Source organism: Muscardinus avellanarius (genome assembly GCF_963383645.1).
Source record: "Muscardinus avellanarius genome assembly, chromosome: 3".
Classification (NCBI taxonomy): domain Eukaryota; kingdom Metazoa; phylum Chordata; class Mammalia; order Rodentia; family Gliridae; genus Muscardinus; species Muscardinus avellanarius.
In genome coordinates, this window is record NC_137788.1 from 127,465,888 (window position 1) to 127,485,333 (window position 19,446).

At 45.2% G+C, this 19,446-nt stretch overlaps 1 pseudogene across 1 annotated transcript; it reads right to left on the reverse strand.

Annotated features, from left to right (window-relative positions):
- Window positions 1-15,675: 15,675 nt before the first annotated feature.
- Window positions 15,676-16,916, reverse strand: LOC308259412 (tubulin alpha-1B chain-like; annotated as a pseudogene). The gene has a single exon. The product of its transcript is annotated as a tubulin alpha-1B chain-like (transcript).
- Window positions 16,917-19,446: the final 2,530 nt, after the last annotated feature.

Genomic DNA, 19,446 nt, shown 5'->3' on the forward strand with positions numbered 1-19,446 from the left:
TTGACCGTATGTCCCTTAGGATGATTAATTTTATGTATCAACATAGCTAATCTATGAGGCCTCCTTGCTTGGTCAAACACCAGTCTAGATGTAGCCTTGAATTGTTCTAGATGAGATTGGCATTAATTCAGTAGGCTTTGACTAAAGCAGATTACCTTCCACAAGAATGGGTGCCATGCAATCGACTTCAGGACATAAGAGCAAAGAGTGAGGTTCCGTAAAGCAGAGGAAATCTCCTCAGAAATTCAGCACAGGAACCCTGCCTGAATGTGCAGCCGCTACCCTGCAAAATGCAGACAGCAGACCCCATCGGCCCTCGCCTCAATCTCCAACCGCCAGCTCATCCTGCAGGGAGAGGTTGGCTCTTCCTTGCTGGCCTCCCCAGAGCGAGCCAATTCCTTGACACATGTGTGTGCATCTGTACCCATCCCGTTGGTCTGTTTCTCTGGAAAACCTTGAGGAATCTATTCTTCCTTTCTTCTTTTGCAGCGCTGCTTTGGTTTCTTTTGGGGCGACTTATGGTTTGCGTACACAGCCTACTGCCTTCATAATTCACATCAACCTTTAGGGCTTTGGCAGTAAGAATTACCTCTCTTCTCTTGACCCTTTCCAGCTCACTTTTCCTCAACTATAGATAAAATGCCTCACTTTGCTCTGCTTCCTTACTTCCCAGGTAGATTCTAAAACCAGAGCCATCTTCTGTTGGAGTGTCTGTCCTCTCTTATGCCTGAGTAAATTCCTCACGGTTCCAAATACCAGTTTTCCTCTTTGTCTTTCGGACATGAAGTCATCGTCGAGGTTAGGCAAGAACGGATGTGTTTTGAGCAGCCTGAGACTCCACTGATGCCCAGACAATTGAAGTCTTCCTTTACCCCAGCCCTTGCCTCATTCAGCTTTGTGCTCTGCCCTTTAAAATTCCTAAGACAGAACTGCTGCCACCCTCTCTCTCCACCAGCAGCTTCTCCCCAGGTTCAGATTTACATTCCAATGAAAACTTCATATCCTCCCATGATTTACACTTCTATTGCTGTTAAACGCATTATATGCTATTGCTTCCTATTATACATTCCATTAATGCATTTCAGCACCAGAGAATCTCAGGGACAGAGGAGGCTGACACGTCCTTAGACCCGGTTTGAACATCTTCACTGACTAGAAACTCACTCTCCCCTGTGCAGCCAATTGTGTATTTGGTTTTTGGTTTTTGTTTTTGTTTTTGTGTGTGCGGTACTGGGGATGGAACCCAGGGGCATTCTATCTCCCAGCTATACTTCCAGCCCTATTTTTATTCTTTATTTTGAAACAGGGTCTCAGTAAGTTGCAGATGGCCTCACAAATTTCTGAGGCTGGCCATGAACCTGCAACTCTCCTGTCTCAACCTCCCAAATACTGGGATTACAAGCGTGTACCACCATGCCCGGCTTGTGCCAGCTGCATTTCAGCAAGAGTTGTACATCTCTTGCTGACCTAGATTTGGCAACAGCAGCCCATGTAGGGAAGTCTAGAGGGAGGGTAGACAGGGTGGCCATAGCTAGAAACCATCAATCCATATTGTCAAAAATCAGTCTTTTCAGACCCAAAGATGAATAAAGAATGTGAGCAAAAGAATGCCTTTGTGCACTAACTTCTTCCATGATAAAACATGATCAGGCTTCTATTTGCCAATTCCTATAAAATGCATGTTCCTCCTTTATTAGATTTTTTTTCCTTTGCATTCAATCCCTACTTACTAATACTCTAAGGTCCTACAGATGTTTATTTTCTGGCACCATTAACTTAAATGTAAAAATATGAGCAGTTAGGTATGACAGTGTGTATCTGTAATCCCAGTACTTAGGAGGCTGAGACAGGAGGATTGCAGGTTCAAAGTCAGTCTCAGCAACTTAGTGAGACTCTCGGCAACTTAGCAAAACTAAAAATAAAAAATAAAAAGGTCTGAAGGTGTAACGTGGAGCCATAATGCCCCTGAGTTCAATTCCTACTGCCACAAAAATAAATAGATAAATATATAAGTATGGAAAATGTTTAGCAAAGATGGTATGATTCTTATAAAGTCTTGGGGAATGATAACCAAGGAATTTTTAAGAGTGATGGTGAACATTGGTTCTGATCAGGAAAATGTAGCAAAGAGCTGCTGTAATCACAGTGGTTATGACCCTGTAATAAATAAGTAGATCCATGGGAAAGCACAGAGGGCACCAAAATGCATCTGAGCCCATACAGCAATGTAACATATGATAAAGATGGCATTTCAATTCATGAAAAAATGGAGTATTTCCCCCCAAAGATGCTGTCTTCTGCTTGATAAAAGGCCTAAGTGCTTCTCTAAAGCATAGAATTATTTGAACACAATTAGGAATCATTTTATACCATTCTAAGGAAGGTCTTCCTAAGGGAGAAAAAAAATGGAAATTAATTAGATTTTACCACATCAAAATTAAAACCTTATTTTAAAAAGTAGAAAATAACAAAATATAATTCTAAACCTATTGATATAACATACAAAACTATTTATATAGTATACAAAACTAGAGATAACAAATTCACAAGAAAAATACAATTGCTTTATAAAAGAACTAGAAAATATTGAAAGAAGAAACAATGGCCAATAAACAGATGAGAGGATGATCAAATTCATTTCAAGAAGATGATCAGTGCACATTGAAATAACAAGGTGCCACTCTGCACTCACAGTACAAAAGTCCAGCCAAAAACAATTTAATGACAGCAGCTAATGATGGCATGGGTGCAGAACGTGGAGTTGGAGACATAAATTGGCACTACATTTCTGGATGTCACCAAGGAATAATTCTGCAATATTTATGAAGATAAAAATGTAAATGAACTACAATTCAAACACTTCTAAAAATATATGTTTAATAGAAAAGTTTATATCTATCTTTATAGATAAGTTTAAAAAGACATTATAATAGCAAAATAATATCAGAGTAAATTATTGATAAAGGAATGGTAAAAAAAAAAATCTTTCAGTCATATGCTAGAAGGTTTGTTGAAGTTAAAAGATAATGGATATGAATGATCTGGAAAGAAAGGTGTGTGTGTGTGTGTGTGTTATACAGCAGTTGCAGACCCAAATGCACAGACTGATTCCATGTATAAAGACAGGTCTGTGGGGACAGAGACAGATGCCTCTGCCCCTGGTGGGAGTGAGCTGAGCGATTCCCATGCTGCGGCCAAGGCCTGCCCGGCTCTGCTCTGTGAACACTGCCTTACCGCACCTGGTCATTCTCACCACCCATAACAGCAGTGGGGTTATGGGACATTTTTTCTTTTCTTGTGTTTTCTTTTTCAGATAAATGTTTAAAGATAAAATTTTTACTATAGCACCTGGCACAAAACAAGTGTTCAAAACAAGAAGAGCCATTATTTTGACCCTTGCTGTGTGCTGAGACCTGGACATTTCATCCTTGGGTTGTTTTATAGCCAGCTGTTGTTTCCCAAACACTGCTCTTACTTAGAAGCAGAAACAAACTCCCCCTGGCCCACAGTGTCTGGCTCTGACTGGTCTTACCGGGCTTCACTCCCCTTCTCCCTCCTTCCACTCTCAGAGTCCACACCCACTTGGCTGCTGCTACTAATAACCCACATAGCACAAGCAATGGGGCAGGACTGGTGGGGTGGATGGCTGTGGCGAGGGCCTTAAGCCAGAGACCCTGTCCTGTTAGGGAGAAGAACAAGTAGATGAGTCATCCCAGCACTACTGGGAGCCAACTGCCCACCTGGGGGCTTGCTCCAGAGGCTCCCCTGGGCTCTAAGACAGCCCATTCATTCCAGCTTGCCCAAAACTTATCCCATTTTAGTACCAAAAGTTCCACATCCCAGGAACCTTCTCAGTCCCATACAAACCAAGACTTTTGGCCACACCTACCCTATGTCTAGGCTGTGCTAAGCATGCGGGGAGGGGCACCAGACAAAGAAGACATTCCCAACCAAACGTCCCCTCACCATGCAAGTAAGGACAGAGGTGAGCAGCCCCCACCCCACTTATGGTTGTCCTCATGGGGTGAAGGCACTGGCCACATGCTCTGGAGGAGAAACCAGAGAGGCCAACTCACCCCACCCCCCAGACGCTGGGAAGCTTCTCATGCAGGCAGCAGAGTCCCAAAGGCTCCAGGGACCAGCCCGGGTCTCTTCTGGGCCATGCAAGCCCCTCCCTACTTCTATCCTGATAATTTTCTTTCTGGCTTGCTCCCAGGACCCTCAGGGGGCACCAGGAGCTTTTCTAGAGCAGCACCTGCAGTCAAATCCACCACTGACTGCTAGGGAAGAAAATTCAAGGGTGTCTGAATAGACTCCAACTTCTGGGTCTTTCCCTAAAGTCCCTTTGGGGGCCATCCCAAGAACAGGACCTTGACAGATTGGTCCTTGGGCTCCACAATCTCCACCTGTTCAGCCATGCCTCACCTTCCTCTTGGAAGCGCACCACCTCTTGGGGTCTCGGCCGGCTTTCTTTACCAAGGATGCTCCCCTCTGAGCTGAATCAGCCATCTGTTCAAGTGCATCCTTGCCTATTTCCTTGGGTGCACCACTACTGTCTGGCCTTTCCCCACTTCCCAGCCACACCTGCAGACTCCACACCACTCCAGAAGCTGGACAGGGTCCAGGAAGGGAGCAGGAGAAAGACACGGGGGAGTAGTGCTCAGGTGCTGCTATACACCACCAATCTTCACACCTTCCAGTCAGACTACCACTGCCCAATGCCTCCGCCACACTGACTCAATTTCCCCACTCCCCAGAATTCACCGCACCTGTCCATTTTGATGTGTCGGTTATGATAGGCTTACAGAGTGGATCGAGGAAGACCGAGGGTTAGGGTGGAGCTCAGTTGTAGAGCACCTGCTTACCATGCACCCCCAGAAGCAGGAAAAAAAGAAAAAGTGCACCTCTAGTCCAGAACTCACAGGGATGAGGCAGGAGGATCACTTGAGCCCGGCACTCCAAGGCCAGCATGCACACCAGAATGCAGAGCGGCACACAAGCTCTTGGGAGGGAAGAGAGACAGAGAGAAACAGGTGGGATGGCTTCCTTAGCAAAGGACGAGGTGTTTGGGGAAGCTGGAGGGAGAAGGATGTTCATCTGCCTGCCTTTTTGTACCTGTTGGGATCTGAGCTGTGCACACATATTACCTTGTTTAAAAAAAAATAAGTTTAAAACACTCCAAAGGAAAGACTAACACTAGACACAGTGGCACCTGCCTGTAACCCCAGTACTGGAGGGGGGGTGCTGAGACAGGAGAATCGCAGGTTCAAAGCCAACACACAGGTTCAAAGCCAGTAACTGAGCAAGACCCTGTCTCAAAATAAAAAATAAAGCCGGGCATGGTGGCGCACACTTGTAATCCCAGTATTCAGGAGGCTGAGACCGGAGGATCACAGTTTGCCAACAGCCTCAGCTACTTAGTGAGGCCCTTTGCAACTCAGCGAGACCCAGTTTCAAAATAAAGAATAAAAAATAGGGCAGGGGGTGTAGCTCAGAGATTGAATGCCCTTGGGTTCCATCCCCAGACCCACAAAAATTAAATAAATAAATAAATAAATAATAAATAAAATAACATAGGTTGTCTTATTTGCTCCTGTATAGAATCTCCTTTTTCACCCAGAGTACCTCCTATGACCCATTTTGGGGTGGGGATTGGATAGGGGCTAACTGGGTGATGTTTGCATGTATATCTACACAAGTTTTTTTTTTATTCCATTATGGTATATGAATACAATACACCAATAAAAATATTTTTAAAAAAAGTAAAAGAAAAAAATAGGGCTGAACGTGTAACTCAGAGTTAGAGGGTCCCTAGATTCAATTCCTAGCACCACAAAAAGAGACACAGGGCAGACCAAAGAGCTGCATTTAGGCTGAGCAGGAAGGAAGCCTGGTTCTATTAGCCCAGTTAGCTAATTTATATCATGGGTAGGGGAGTGAGTGCAAATATTTGCTGAATTTGATTTCCTTTTTCATTGTTGGCCTGAAGGGAAAAAATCCTGGTTTAGCTACAGATGACAGTCGTGTTTATCTTAGACCCCCCCTCCATGAGCTGATTTCCAGGATCTTCACTCATCACCAGTACCCCAGCCCATTTCTTTCCCTATGATACAGAATGAAAGAATTAATCCAAGAAGAAAGATGACAAAGTAAATTGTTCAAGAGAGGCAGGGAGATAGAGAACCCCACGTTAAGAAGACAGAAAATAGAAGAACATGTCCCCAAGTAGCAGCAAAAGGGAAAAAAATCCCAGCATCAGCATCAGGGCCGGTGCCCTCGGGCACTCAATGCACGGAGCAAATTAGCTTCTCTCCTCAGTGTCTGGAGTGGTCCTTGGTAGAACGAAGACAATTGTTGCTCAGACATCTCCTGTGTATTGTGATTCCAATGAGAAGGACCACATGAGACCCTGAAACTGAGCCCATGGGGCATGTCCCAGGGAAGGCCACTCCAGACATTCTGAGGGAATCGCATCCCCAGACAGGCGCAGGACTGAAGCAAGGGTGACGTTATACAGCGATCTCCTGCCAATCATTCCTGTAGATCTGTTTTCTTCCTGTGTCTCCAGGTGACTAGAACCTCTACAGGAAAATCCCCTTTTACACACACACTTCCCAGCACCTGGGACACAGGAAGTGCTCAGTAAAGGCCTCCTTGATGGCCGGGCAAGGTGACGCACGCTTGTGATCCCAGCATTTGGGAGGCGGAGACTGGAAGATCATAGTTCACGGACAGCCTCAGTTAAATTAGCAAGGCCCTTCCTACCTCAGTGAGACCCTGTTTCAAAAATAAATAAAAAGACTAAAAAAATAGGGCTAAGGTATAGCTTGGAGGTAGAATGCCTCTAGGTTCCATCCCCAGTACCACAAACAAACAAACAAACAAACAAAAAAGTCCTGTTGATGGGACCAGGTATGGTGGTACACACCTGTATTCCCAGTACTTGGGAGGCTGAGACAGGAGAATCAAAGGTTAATGGCCAGCCTCAGCAACTTAGCTAGGCCCTCAGCAACTTAGTGAGTTCCTGTTTCAAATTTTTAAAATAATCATAACCATAATAATAGAGCTGGGGGTGTAGCTCCAAGCTAGAATGCCCTGGGTTCAATCTCCAGTACAAAAATAACTTGTTGGTGGGGATGAGTGAAGATTAGGCACTGACAAATTTGAAGAATAGCAAGGATGGCTGGCATCACTCAGCAAAGGAACCCAGAAACCTGGTTATAGCCATCAGAATGAAGCCTGATCCAACAGCCAGTTGACCCCCAAGGTGGTCCATACTCTCCTTAAGGGCAGCAACCCTGTTCTGGTCACCAGTGCATCCTAGGAGCCGAGGGGATGCAGCAGGTGCCTGAGCCTGGCCTCTGCCCTGCAGGGAGGAGAGCACCATGCATTTGAGAGGACCCTGCCAACCCCACGTCAATGTGACGCGCTGGGCTCGCACACCCACTCTCCTCCTCAATCCCCATCTGTGTCTCCTGCTCCCCACATGGGTCCAGGTTCTCCCTGGGTTTCCATGCAGTGGCCATCGAGCTGAGTGGGCAGCATGGATGGGAACTTCCTAACACAGTATCGATCCCACCCACTCCCAAACCATAGCACTGGTCCACAGCGCCTTAAACGAAAGGTTCAAATAAAGGAAATGTTTGGGTACCATGTCAAGAAGGCTAGAAGTCAGGATCCTCTGCCTGATGTGGCTGTGCTCCTGTGGGCCACTTTCAGCAAGCTCCATTCGAGGAAGAAGGAGGCGGAGGAGGAGGAGGAGGAGGAGGGCCATAGTCAAACCCACCTAAGGGGAGCTCTTTCTTAAAAAAAAAAAAAAAAAAAAAGTCAGCTACACATTAGCAGACAGTCCAGTTCACCTTTTATTCCTCAAAGTAGCTGGTCCAAAATCACAAGACAGGTATTAGAAGAAGATTGAAGAAAACACTCTTCAATTGACAGAGAAAGGAAGGACAGCAATGGCTGTCAATTTCTTGCCTTCTGTGTGGCGTGTGAAAGGCCTTGTATTATTTACTTCATCCCCATACAGTGTACCTCTGTGGATACTGCTCCCATTCACACACCACGCAAAGATCTGAGTAAGACATGCAGATCCAAGAGCCGGGGCCCCGATCCCACCCCAGAAACCCTAGGCCCAAGCCCACATTCACAGCCAACCACGTGGCACTGCTTTCTCCATCAAAACAGAAAAAAAAATGGATTTCTGGACTCCAGACTTTTTCTAAAAGTAAACGTGACTCTGTTTCATCTCATTTTGCCTGGCACAGTAGGTACGCTATGAATGCCTACAGAAGGTAAAATTGAGCTGGGCATTGTGGTGCAGGCCAGTAATCTCAGTACTTGGTAGGCTGAGACAAGAGGATCACAGGCTCAAGGCCAGCTTTGGCAACTTAGGAAAACCCCTTAGAAACTTAATGAGACTCTGTTTCAAAATAAAAAATAAAATAGGTCTGAGGGTGTAGCTTGGAGGTAGAATGCCATTGGTTCCAATCCACATTGCCACACACATATACATATAAAAGACTAAACTAGTAAATGATACAGATCAACACAAAAACAACTCTCAAAGGAAGAAAGAGGTTAAGTCTGCCCAGACCTCCTCCCCTCTCCATCTTGTGCATTGTGTCTCCCATACGAGAGGTGAGTATGCACATACCACATGAGTCTAGGATCTCAGATTTGAAACAGTGACTATTAACGACTGCTACGGGGGGTGGGGGGACTAGAGGCTCTTCAGTCCCACAAGATGTGCTTAGAAACGCTGAAATTCAACCTGCCGTCTGGTAATCTTGCCAAAGCCACTTAAACCTCTATTGCCTGCGTATGATGACATCAGGGCGTGGGCAGATCTGCAGGCAATGAAAGCTCAGAGTCATCAGAGAGATCTGTCAGGCTCCTGACCTCCACCTGCCTCCAGGCTTATGAGATTGTCAACATCCGGAGCAGAAACAAGCTCTGACGCTCACATGTGCACCCTGACGCTACAGTGCACACGGACCTGTGTGTACGCGTGTACGTCATGCCCATACATCTCAGAGGATCCAAACTACTCCACAACTTATTTTTTTTATTCATTCATTCATTCATTCATGGAGTTGGGATTGAACTCAAGGACATTCTATGTCTGAGCTATGCTATTTTATATTTTATTTGGAAACAGGGTCTCACTAAGTTGCTGAAGCTGGCCTCAAATTTGCAATCCTCCTGACTCAGTCTCTTAAATACTGGGATTATAGGTGTGCACCACTGGATCCAGTTTTACTCCCCAATATAAATATTCTCTCTCACCATTACCCTAAATACAACCATGCATATTAAAATCACATATCTAAATATGGGGTTTAGCCAGGCGTGGTGGCGCATGCTTGTAATCCCTGAGTTTGGGAGGCGGAGACAGGAGGAACGCACAGGTTCGAAGCCAGCCACGCTGGCTTAAGAGACCCTGTTTCCAAATAAAAATATAAAATACGTCTGAGAGTGTAGCCCAGAAGTAGAAGGGCTTCCAGAAAACCCAGTACCACCAAGAAAAAAAAAATATATATATATAAAATATATATATATAATATATATATATAAAATATATATATATAATATATATATAAAGAATATATATATATGGTTCAGAAATTGTCTCAATAGCCATTAATTCCCCCCAATTTAAACCCTTACATAATGAGTAAAAGAATAAGGACTTTCTATTTTTTAAAATGCAGTTGGGGGAACGATAACTTTGCAGTTCCCAAAGGTGAATCTGGGCAGGACAGCGCGCCCTCAGCGTCTGCCAGCTGATGGGACCCTGGGGCGATGACTGTGGCCGCCAGCGCTGCTGCTGCTCTGTCCCTTCAAATATATCAGTGCGTCTCCATGATTTGATACTGGTTTGATAATAAAATATATTTCACCGTTTCATTGATCCATTTTGGACTTTTCTGAGTACAGGCAAAAATTCAATATTGTCAAGTATAAATTGAGCAAGCATACTTTTTGGTTTTGCAATTACATTAAATTCAATTACACTTTACAGATAGCTTAGTTTTACTCATGGAAGATAGTGCACCAAAATCTGACATTTCCAAATCCTGTTTTCTGATACTGTAGTTTCTGTGCATGCCATAGTCATAGAAATTGGTAAAACCCAAAAAGCATGTAGTTACCGTATCACTTTAGTTGACCCAGGTGTGAATTAAGTGATGACATTTTGTAACTCATGAAAACGCTTGGTTAATATACCATCGCAACTTTACAATGGGAAGAAGTCCTACTGCATAACCCAGCATCCCCTCTCCTCACTACCTCCCAACGCTGACTTTAATAGCTTTCGCAAACATGAACACCCTACCCACTAAACTCTTACTAGCTCTCTGACTAGAGCAGAGCTTCCGGTCCGGAAACTTGAGTCACTGCGCCATCGTGTGGCCAATGAGAGGATTGCATGCCTTGAGCAGGCCCAAAGACCGGCTCTTGAACAATGAGCTCTCACATTAAGTCAATAATAAAGGCGAGACCCTTCCAAAAGATTCCAGGTTGCTATTAATTGAGATGGAAATTTCTCATTTTCACATAACAGCATACGAGTGTTCTTGTGTTTAAAGGGCCTGATGCGTCCATTTCTGGGTGCTTTGTTCTACAGAATGGTTAGGAGCGATCCCCAGGTTTTGTAGAATTCATCCTCCACCCTCAACCCATCCGGGAAGAAACGCTGTTCCCATTTTATGAAAAGTGTCTGGAGGGAGCGTCAGTCTCCTGGCAACACACATCTGTGTGTTTGAAGGCCATGGTCAGGTTTTCTTTAAAGTCAGGCCCAAGTTGCTTGATGAAAAGACCTGAAGAAATGGCCGCCACCTCGACTGAATCCCCTGACACTAACTCAGATCCCAGCTTCAGCGCCTAGCCCCTCAGCCTCACTGTTAAGCAGGAGGGATGCGAGTCGGCGTTCCTACCCGTGCCCTGGTCGTGCAAAAGAATTCAAAGCCTCACCTGTGCGGATGTACCTCGCAATATGGCCCCTCGTAGTTCTCATCAAATTTTTCAAATGCTTCCAAAGTAATTCATACAGGAGCAGACTGCTCAAAATGAGAAGCAAACAGGATATTTCCAGAAGGAAATGGATTGGGGCAGGTTTTGGTCTGGGAGGGAAGCCACATGCAGCGTCAGGCCCAGCAACCTGCACCCGCTGACCGAGCCCCCAGCCCCCCTTACTACAGAGGCACACAGCGACTGTCCAAGCGCCAGGAGACCCCGGGTGCTGATGGAGGGAGCCCTTTGCTCCGGATCTCCTGGGGTTCTGGTTTCCCATGTCCCAGTTTATTGTTACCATGAAAACTTGACATTTGTGTTTGGAGAGTTGGACAACCGGGGTTCAGGAAATGTCCCCAGGACCATTCATCCCTGCAGTACCCTTCTGAAGAGACAGATGAGAAGTGAAAACCCTCGCCAGAGCTCTGGAGTCCAGTCCTGAGGCGCAAGGTTCTCATGGTCCACCTTGATCCCCAGGCTGGACCCAGAATTCCGCTGAGTCTGGCTGGCGGGAACCGTCCTGAAGGCCCAAGTCAGGAGCGCAAAGGCCTGAGCGATGGAGACGCCTACACAGAACAGGGCACAGCTGGTGGGCGCGCGCCCTCTAGTGGAAGACCGGGAAAAGACAGTCTGGAGTAGGGCTAAAGGAACCTCTGTCTGGCAAGCCAAGTGAGTTTCTCTCCTGGGGTTTCTTTCCCTTTCTGCAGCACTGCCAGTTCACATCTGCTTCCGCGTTGACTGGCAGGCAGGCTGCGGCGCCTCCGACGTTCTGGTCCAGGGAACGACCTTCGATTCATAACAAATCACGGAAACCTTGGACATTTTTCTGAGCAGCAGCTCTCGCCACCTCCAAGAAAAACAATGAAGTTTGGTTTGGGGGAAGCCTTTTTCCCTTGATGCGTTTCACACATGGTTCTCCTGGTTCAAGGAACTTCCAAGTCTGGGCATCCAATCCAGGCAGAACCCTTTCAAAAAGGAGGAATGGAAACCAAGACAAACAGTGGCTGTTCTTTTTAAAGAGCCTCACTTCATTTGCAGAGCACTTGGTCTTTTTATTAGTTCCTTTAAAACAGCAAATCCCTTCTGCAGTGCACACCCATTCGTAAAAACTAGATTCCAAGGATGCTTCCAGAAGATGCACACAGCCCTAATGTATGACCATGCACTGGGGGGACCTACAAGTTAGAAGTTGTCAGTCACCATCTAAGTTTAGGCACCATCTAAGGGTAATTATTATTTGTTTATAATATATATTTTGCAATTCATTTTCTGTGGTTCTAGAACTGATATGCCTAGTAAATATAATAACAGTATTTGAATGTATGTATAGATATTTTTACAGTGCTGGAAATTGAACCCAGAGGCATTCTACCTCTGAGCTAGACCCCCAGCCCTATTTTTTATTCTTTATTTTGAAACAGGGTCTCACTAAGTTGCAAAGGGCCTAAGTAGCTGAGGCTGGCCATAAACCTGTGATCCTCTTCTCTGAGATTATAAGCATGCACCACCACACCCAGGGAATGTGTATATTTAACAGGAATATTGGGTTAAACATTATAAAATCAAACAAAATGAGCATTTAGTTATTACCTACCTGTTACTTGATTCCACTGAGCGATGAGCACCATGCCAGGGACTTGACACACATCATCCCATTTAATTCTCCTAATAACTCCATGAAGTAGGGATTATTACCTTTATCTTATTGTTAAGGAACTAAACAAACACAAAATGACTGGGCAGGGATTCATACCTTCCGAATGACTGAAAAGTTTATGGTCTCTCCACTCTTTTTACTGACTACTCCATAAGTGTTTTTTTTTTTTTTAAAAAAAAAAAAGTGCTGGCAAGAATAACCCCTTCTAAAGTGCCCTACACCAAAGGAGTCTGAAATTGGGGGAAAATGCATGACAAATAGTTTCAAATCAAATGGGAAAATTTAAACAGACGATTAAAAGAAAAAGAAAGTAGTATAAAATATTCTTCAGAGTTTTTATAGAAAGATGCCTTTGGGAAAAAATGTGGTTCTAAAGAGTGCCTCCTCCAATCCATTATAACAATGAACTGCGTGTAGTGGTGCATGCCTGTAATCCAGTACTTGGGGAGCTGAGATAGGAGGATCGCAGGTTCAAGGCCAGCCTCAGCAATTTAGCAAATCTCTTGGCTACTAAGTGAGACCCAGTTTCCAAATAAAAAATAAAATAGGACTGGGGGTGTGGTTCAGAGGTAAAATGCCCCTGGGTTTGGTGTTCAGCACCACAAAACAAAACAACTACATCAATATATTTGGAACCCTGAAGACCCAAATCAATCTGAGGAAAAACAGTGATAAACAATCCAAGAAAAACACAAAATACAAATCTACCAAAAGCACAGCTTATTTTTAAATAACAGATTTGAAAATATAAATACTCTCTGCAAAAAGCCAACTTATTCTTTGCTAAGACTTTAGCACTTAACCGAGACATCATAAATACTATTAAAAAAAAAAACTCAAATGACTAATTAATCTTAAACTTCACTGTTCCTTAAATTAAATGCCTCCAGTCTCAGGGCCTAGGTCCTGGGTCTGGGAAGAATTTAGTTAGCATTTATAAACTGTCAGTGTAGATATCTTTTCAAGAGACACATGTGATCATTTTAATTCAGGAAGCCAATTCAGCGTTTATAAAAGGTAACTAAGTTCCTCAGCATGCCTGCCCATTTCTCTTTTGCATTAATGAGACTGGGCTTCACAATTTAACTCTAAAGTGGTTTAACACTAGTTATCCATGTGTCATATATATTCCTGTGCACGTTTACTCTCTTACAAGATAATAAAGAAACTGTCTTCCAGATTTCAAAGCAGTGAAAATTACAAGTTTCAGTTAGACTGGGCTGTGACTGTTTCTTCCCCACGTTGGCAGTCCCCAAGCCTAACGGCCAAGAGTAACTGGTCATTTATGTATCCCCAGCCTAGCCCAGTGCTTAGCAAATGGCCAGTGCTCACTAAGTCAATCTTTCTTTCTTTTTCTTTCCTTCCTTCCTTTGGATGGATCTTTCTTTTCTTCTTTCTTTCTATTCCTCTCTCTCTCTCTCTCTCTCTCTCTCTCTCTGTACTGGGGATGGAACCCAGGGCGTTCTACCTCCGAGCTACACTCCCAGCCCCGTTTTTTATTCTTTTATAACAGGGTCTCACTGAGTTGCAAAGGGCCTCACTAAATAGCAGCTGAGGCTGTCCACAAACCATGATCCTCTTGTCTCAGCCTCCCAACTGCTGGGGTTACAAGCGTGCGCCACCACGCCTGGCTACTATATGTTTCTTTAATTGCCCTGTGCTAACAACTTCTAAGTTGAAGGTTTGATCACTAAGAGATTTCTGAATTTCACCAGAAAAAACATACTTGTCTGTCTTAAAACAATACTTCAAGCTCATTGCAATTTGAGCTTTGTGACTCATGGGTGAAACTATCAACTGTCTCCTGGACTAGAAGGGCATTCAGAAACAACCCACTCAGTCATTGAGGGCAGGCACTGAGGGAGGCGAAGGCAGCCAGAGACCCTCACCCAGCCTGGGCTCGCTGGGTACCCGCCACCAGGACAGGACTAGCCACACCTCTGCTCTCTGCGGGGCAGTCAGGCAAAAGCGTAAACAGTAGCCACACTTGGTGCCAGCACAGGTCTTTCTTCCTCAGCAGCCGGAATGAGAAAAGAGTTGACAGAAAATGGAGTTTGAGAAATATTTTAATTTAGGATCTTTAAGATGGAGCACATCCCTTGAAGAATTAAGAGACACAGATGGAAATACTTTATTACATACAGGTAATACTATGCATGTGTCCTGGAGGCCATACACAGAAGTCAGGGAGCACACAAAGAAAGGGGTCCCTTGAGGAGTTCTGACTGGTGGGTTTAAAGGAAGCAGACATGAGCTTCAGGAGTTACTCTGTGACTAAGAGGAGGTTTCCTGTGAATATCTGCATGCCTGTGGGGAGGGCTGTGGACCAGCCAAGCAGGTTGTACACAGCTTGCCCATAGCAACGTGGCACCAAGAAGAAAGTGATACAAGGCAGATACCTGGACGCACCCCTTGGAGGGATTGGGTTGGGGTAAGAGGCTGAACTAGAAACTGTCAAGGGTCTCAAGGGTGACCAAGCCCTGCTTCTAGTATGAGAAAGTTTAGCTAGTATTTATGGATGCCAAGGCAACTTACAATTATTAAAATTCAATATGGGGAACTGAAGACAAAGTCAAAAGGTGGAACCAAATGCAAGTAGTAGGACAACTGTGTGTGTGTGGGGGGGGTGTGCACGCGTGTGCGTGCGCGTGCATACATGCATGCACGCGCACTTTATGGGGGATGGAACCCAGGGGCATTCTACCTTAGAGCTACACTTCAGCCCCTTTTATTCTTTATTTTGAAACAGGGTCTCAATATTTTGCTAAGGTTGGCCTTGAACCTGTGATCCTCCTATCTCAGCCTCTTACAAGCATGTGTTACCACACATGGTTTTGTTTTGTTTTTTCTTGAAGCCTTAACTTGGAGACATGATGGAAAATTCTTACAGACACACATGGGCATAAATGAGTAAAGATGATGTAATAATAAAACATTAATGTCTGTCAACTAACTCTGAAGCGGAAGCTTGGGGAATATGACTTGATACAGGACTATAATGATCAGTATTCCTCTCCTTCTTCCTCACCCTCTCCTCCAACAGAATCTATACCAACCTCTTCATACTCTTTCTCTAAGGTGGCCATGTCCTCAAGGGCCTCAATAAAACTCTCCTTCCTCCATCCCCTTGCCCATATACCAGTGAACAAAGGCACGCTTGGCATACATCAGATCACACTTGTGGGCCAGGCGAGCCCAGGCCTCAGCAATGGCTGTGGTGTTACTCAGCATGCACACAGCTCACTGCACCTTGTCCAGGTCTTTACTGGGTACCACACTAGGAGGTTGGTAGTTAACGCCAACCTTGAAGCCAGTGGGGCAGCAATCCACAAACTGGATGCTGTGCTTGGTCTTGATGGTGATGACGGCAGCATTGACATCTTTGGGAACCACATCATCACAGTACAACGGGCAGCACGCCATTTTTTTACCATGGCCGGGGGCTCATTTCCCATCTGGTTGGCTGGCTCAAAGCAGGCGTTGGTGATCTCTACTACAGAGAGCTGTTCATGGTAGGCTTTCTCAGCAGAGATGACAGGGGAAGATGTGGCCAGAGGGAAGTAGATGTGGGGATAGGGCACCAGGTTGGTCTGGAATTCTGTCAGATCAATACTCAGGGCTCCATCAAATCTTAGGAAAGTAGTGATGGCTAATAAGGCGGTTCGGGTTCGTGGAGGTCAGGTGCTCAATGTCAAGATTTCTGTGACATCTGTCACAGATGGCCTCATTATCTACCATGAAGGCTCAATCAGAGTGCTTCAGGGTGGTGTGGGTGGTGAGGATGGAGTTGTAGGGCTCCACTACTGCTGTGGAAATCTGGGGGGCTGGATGGATAATTCCAGCTTGGACTTCTTGCCATTATCAACAGAGAGGCATTCCATCAGCAGGGAGGAGAACCTAGAACCGGTTCCACACCAAAGCTGTGGAAAACCAGGAAGCCCTGAAGACCTGTGCACTGGTCAGCCAGCTTGTGATTTTGATCCAAGGTGAGGTCAATGATCTCCTTGACCATGGTGTAATGACCCTGGGCATAGTTACTGGCAGCATCTTCCTTGCCTGTGATAAGTTGCTCAGGGTGAAAGAGTTGACAGCAGGTGCCAGGGAAAAGTTCATCAATTACCGTAGGCTCCGGGTCTACAAACACTGCCTTGGGCAGGTGCTTGCCAGTGCCTGTCTCACTGATGAAGGTATTGAAGGAGTCATCTCCTCCCCCAATCATCTTGTCACTTGGCATCTGGCCATCAGGCTGGAGGCCAAGAGCTAAGAGCTAAGAGCTGAGGTAAGTAATGCATTCTTGTTTGTTTTTATGAGATACTCCCCAGCATGGGTGGTGATGCCTGCTGGGTGTGCCATCAGGAGGCCATCATAAAGGACCTCCACGCAGAGGCACTCCGTGTGTCTCTCATAAGAAGGATAAAGTCATGGCAAGTCTCCCCAGAGCATGCACAAGCAAAAGCTTATCTTTCTCCAGGAGGCCACATCATCCCTGTTTATCTCTGTTTTGACAAAGATGTACAATCAAAAGAAAATGTTTCTAGAAGCAGTAAGCTAACTGCCCACAGCTCTGCTTTCTTAATTAATTAATCGGATCAACTCTTAGTCATGCTGGCTACAAATCTCTGGTCTTGCCTTAGAAGAGGGGAATTGCCAATCAAAATGTTTCACTAGTGGATAAACAATACCTACCCAGGCCTGGCTGCCATGTGTAAATGCTAAAAGAGTGTCCACAGAAGGCCAGATGCTTCCTACCTCTGAACCAGATTCCTGTCAGATGTACTCAATTCTGAAACATTGCCTTACCCGGAAAAAAAACCTCATTAGCGCGGATTGCCAAAGTAATTCAAGGTCGGCCTCTGCTCTATCAATGAAATATAGAAGTCAGGTAGAGCTAATTAATAGTATAAAGTATCACTTAAATTCAAGCATTCTCAATTACCTTAGAAGGAGCAATTGACAATCACTTGGTATATGAGATATGAATCAACTTTATCTAATTCATTACGGCAGGTCCCCCAGAGTTCCGGGCAGACCATACCTTGATGGCCTAGTTTAAGTGATTGAAGCAACGTGTGCCTCAGAGAAACAACACTGAATTGCCTTAGAAACTCCCTTCAACGCAGTCTGGCTTTGTATATTTCACTATACTTCATAGTGTTTCCATCTTAAAGAAAAGCATTCGGCAGTGACTGGCCTTATCAAGTCTGACGTCTTCCCGGTAGCCCTGGACAGGCCCCTCGCGTCTCTGCACCTCAGCTCGCCTCTGTGAGAGGAGGAGCCTCCTCCCTGATGCTCACCTTCACTCAGTTCTACAGCTCTTGTGGCTGCAGCGACCACGAGATGTCAGAACCACACCCAGCCTCTTCGTTGGGGGACCCTCAAATGTCAAACATTTAAAAAATGTCAACAGTCTTTTGGGCAAATCAGTTTCTCTAGAGGGGGAGAAAAATCTACATTTCTTTCTTTGATTCTGAGTGAGCACCAGGCTCGGACGAGAATATGAGAGGGGAGACCCGGGTCTCCTTAATCACATTAATTCTTCCTTAACACCCCCCCATTTTCAGTGTGGGGCCTCAAACTTCCTGCCCTGGGTCTGGATTCCAAAGCACAGCAGCTCTGGGCCCACTGCTCGAGGGTGACTGCAGTCCATGACCCCACCCCACCCGACCCCTTTAAACCACCTCCTTTCCTACCTACCCCAAGTCAGCTACTAGCTGGCAGCAGGAGGTTGGGATGCCTTGAAACTGATCATTAACAATTTTCAGGTATTCCTTTTTTTTCCATTCTACCTTAAACTTCCTCTTATCTTTACATCCTAAATAGCTATCTGCTTGTCTACACAAACCTCACCAAAGTCTCTCAGTTTACCCTTTATCCTTCCTGAAGCTAGTCACCCAGCCCTCAGCTTTGTTTACATCAGTGATATGCTGTACCTCCCTGGAGGCCATCTCTCGATTCTGGGCTTTTGGGTGGGGTGTGGGAAGAGAGAAGACAGGGAGGGGAACCCTGCCTTGCTTAGCTCCCTACCTCCAGGCTCCTCCCACCTACCCTTCTCACACTTGCAAGACTTTCTTCAACACCGCTGTCTGCCTCTGTGGCCGGCACCCTCACCAGGAGCTCTGGCTCGCAGATCAAAGTTTTTCCAGAAGCACCAGCCTGGGCTCTGACCCAGAGAAGCCTGGCTGCCTTCTGGGCGCCGCTCTTCTGAGAAGAGGGAGGTTCAACTCCTCCAGCTGTGTACACGGAGTGGCTGAGCACTGGCCTGGCTGTGCGTAACCCCTCACCACCCCGGCACCTTTTCCCCTTTCTTTCCTTGCTTTTAAATATGCAACGTTCCACATACATAGCATATGAAAGCTAATCTTATAATCACTTGTGTACTTAACAGATGTCAACATTGTGCCATTTTTCCTAGCAATCTCACTCATTTAATGAACAAGTTATTGCAGATATAACTGAAACCCATTCCTCTCCTACTGTTTCTTCTCTCACCTTCCCTTCTCAGACATAATTACTTTCCTAAAGTTAGAATGTATAATTTTCCTGTATGCCTCATATATTATGTGCTTTAAATTTGCATGAACTATATCTGAATATAAATTATATTGGCAACTGTTGCTTTTTACTCAAAAGGGTTTTTTTTCTGTTTTGGGTTTTTTTTTAATATCCTCCTCCTCCCCCTCCTCCTCCTTCTCCTTCTCTTCCTCCTCCCTTCTCCCTCTCCCCCCTCTCTCCTATACTTCAAATCCCTTCAAGATTATTGTACCTAGTACAAT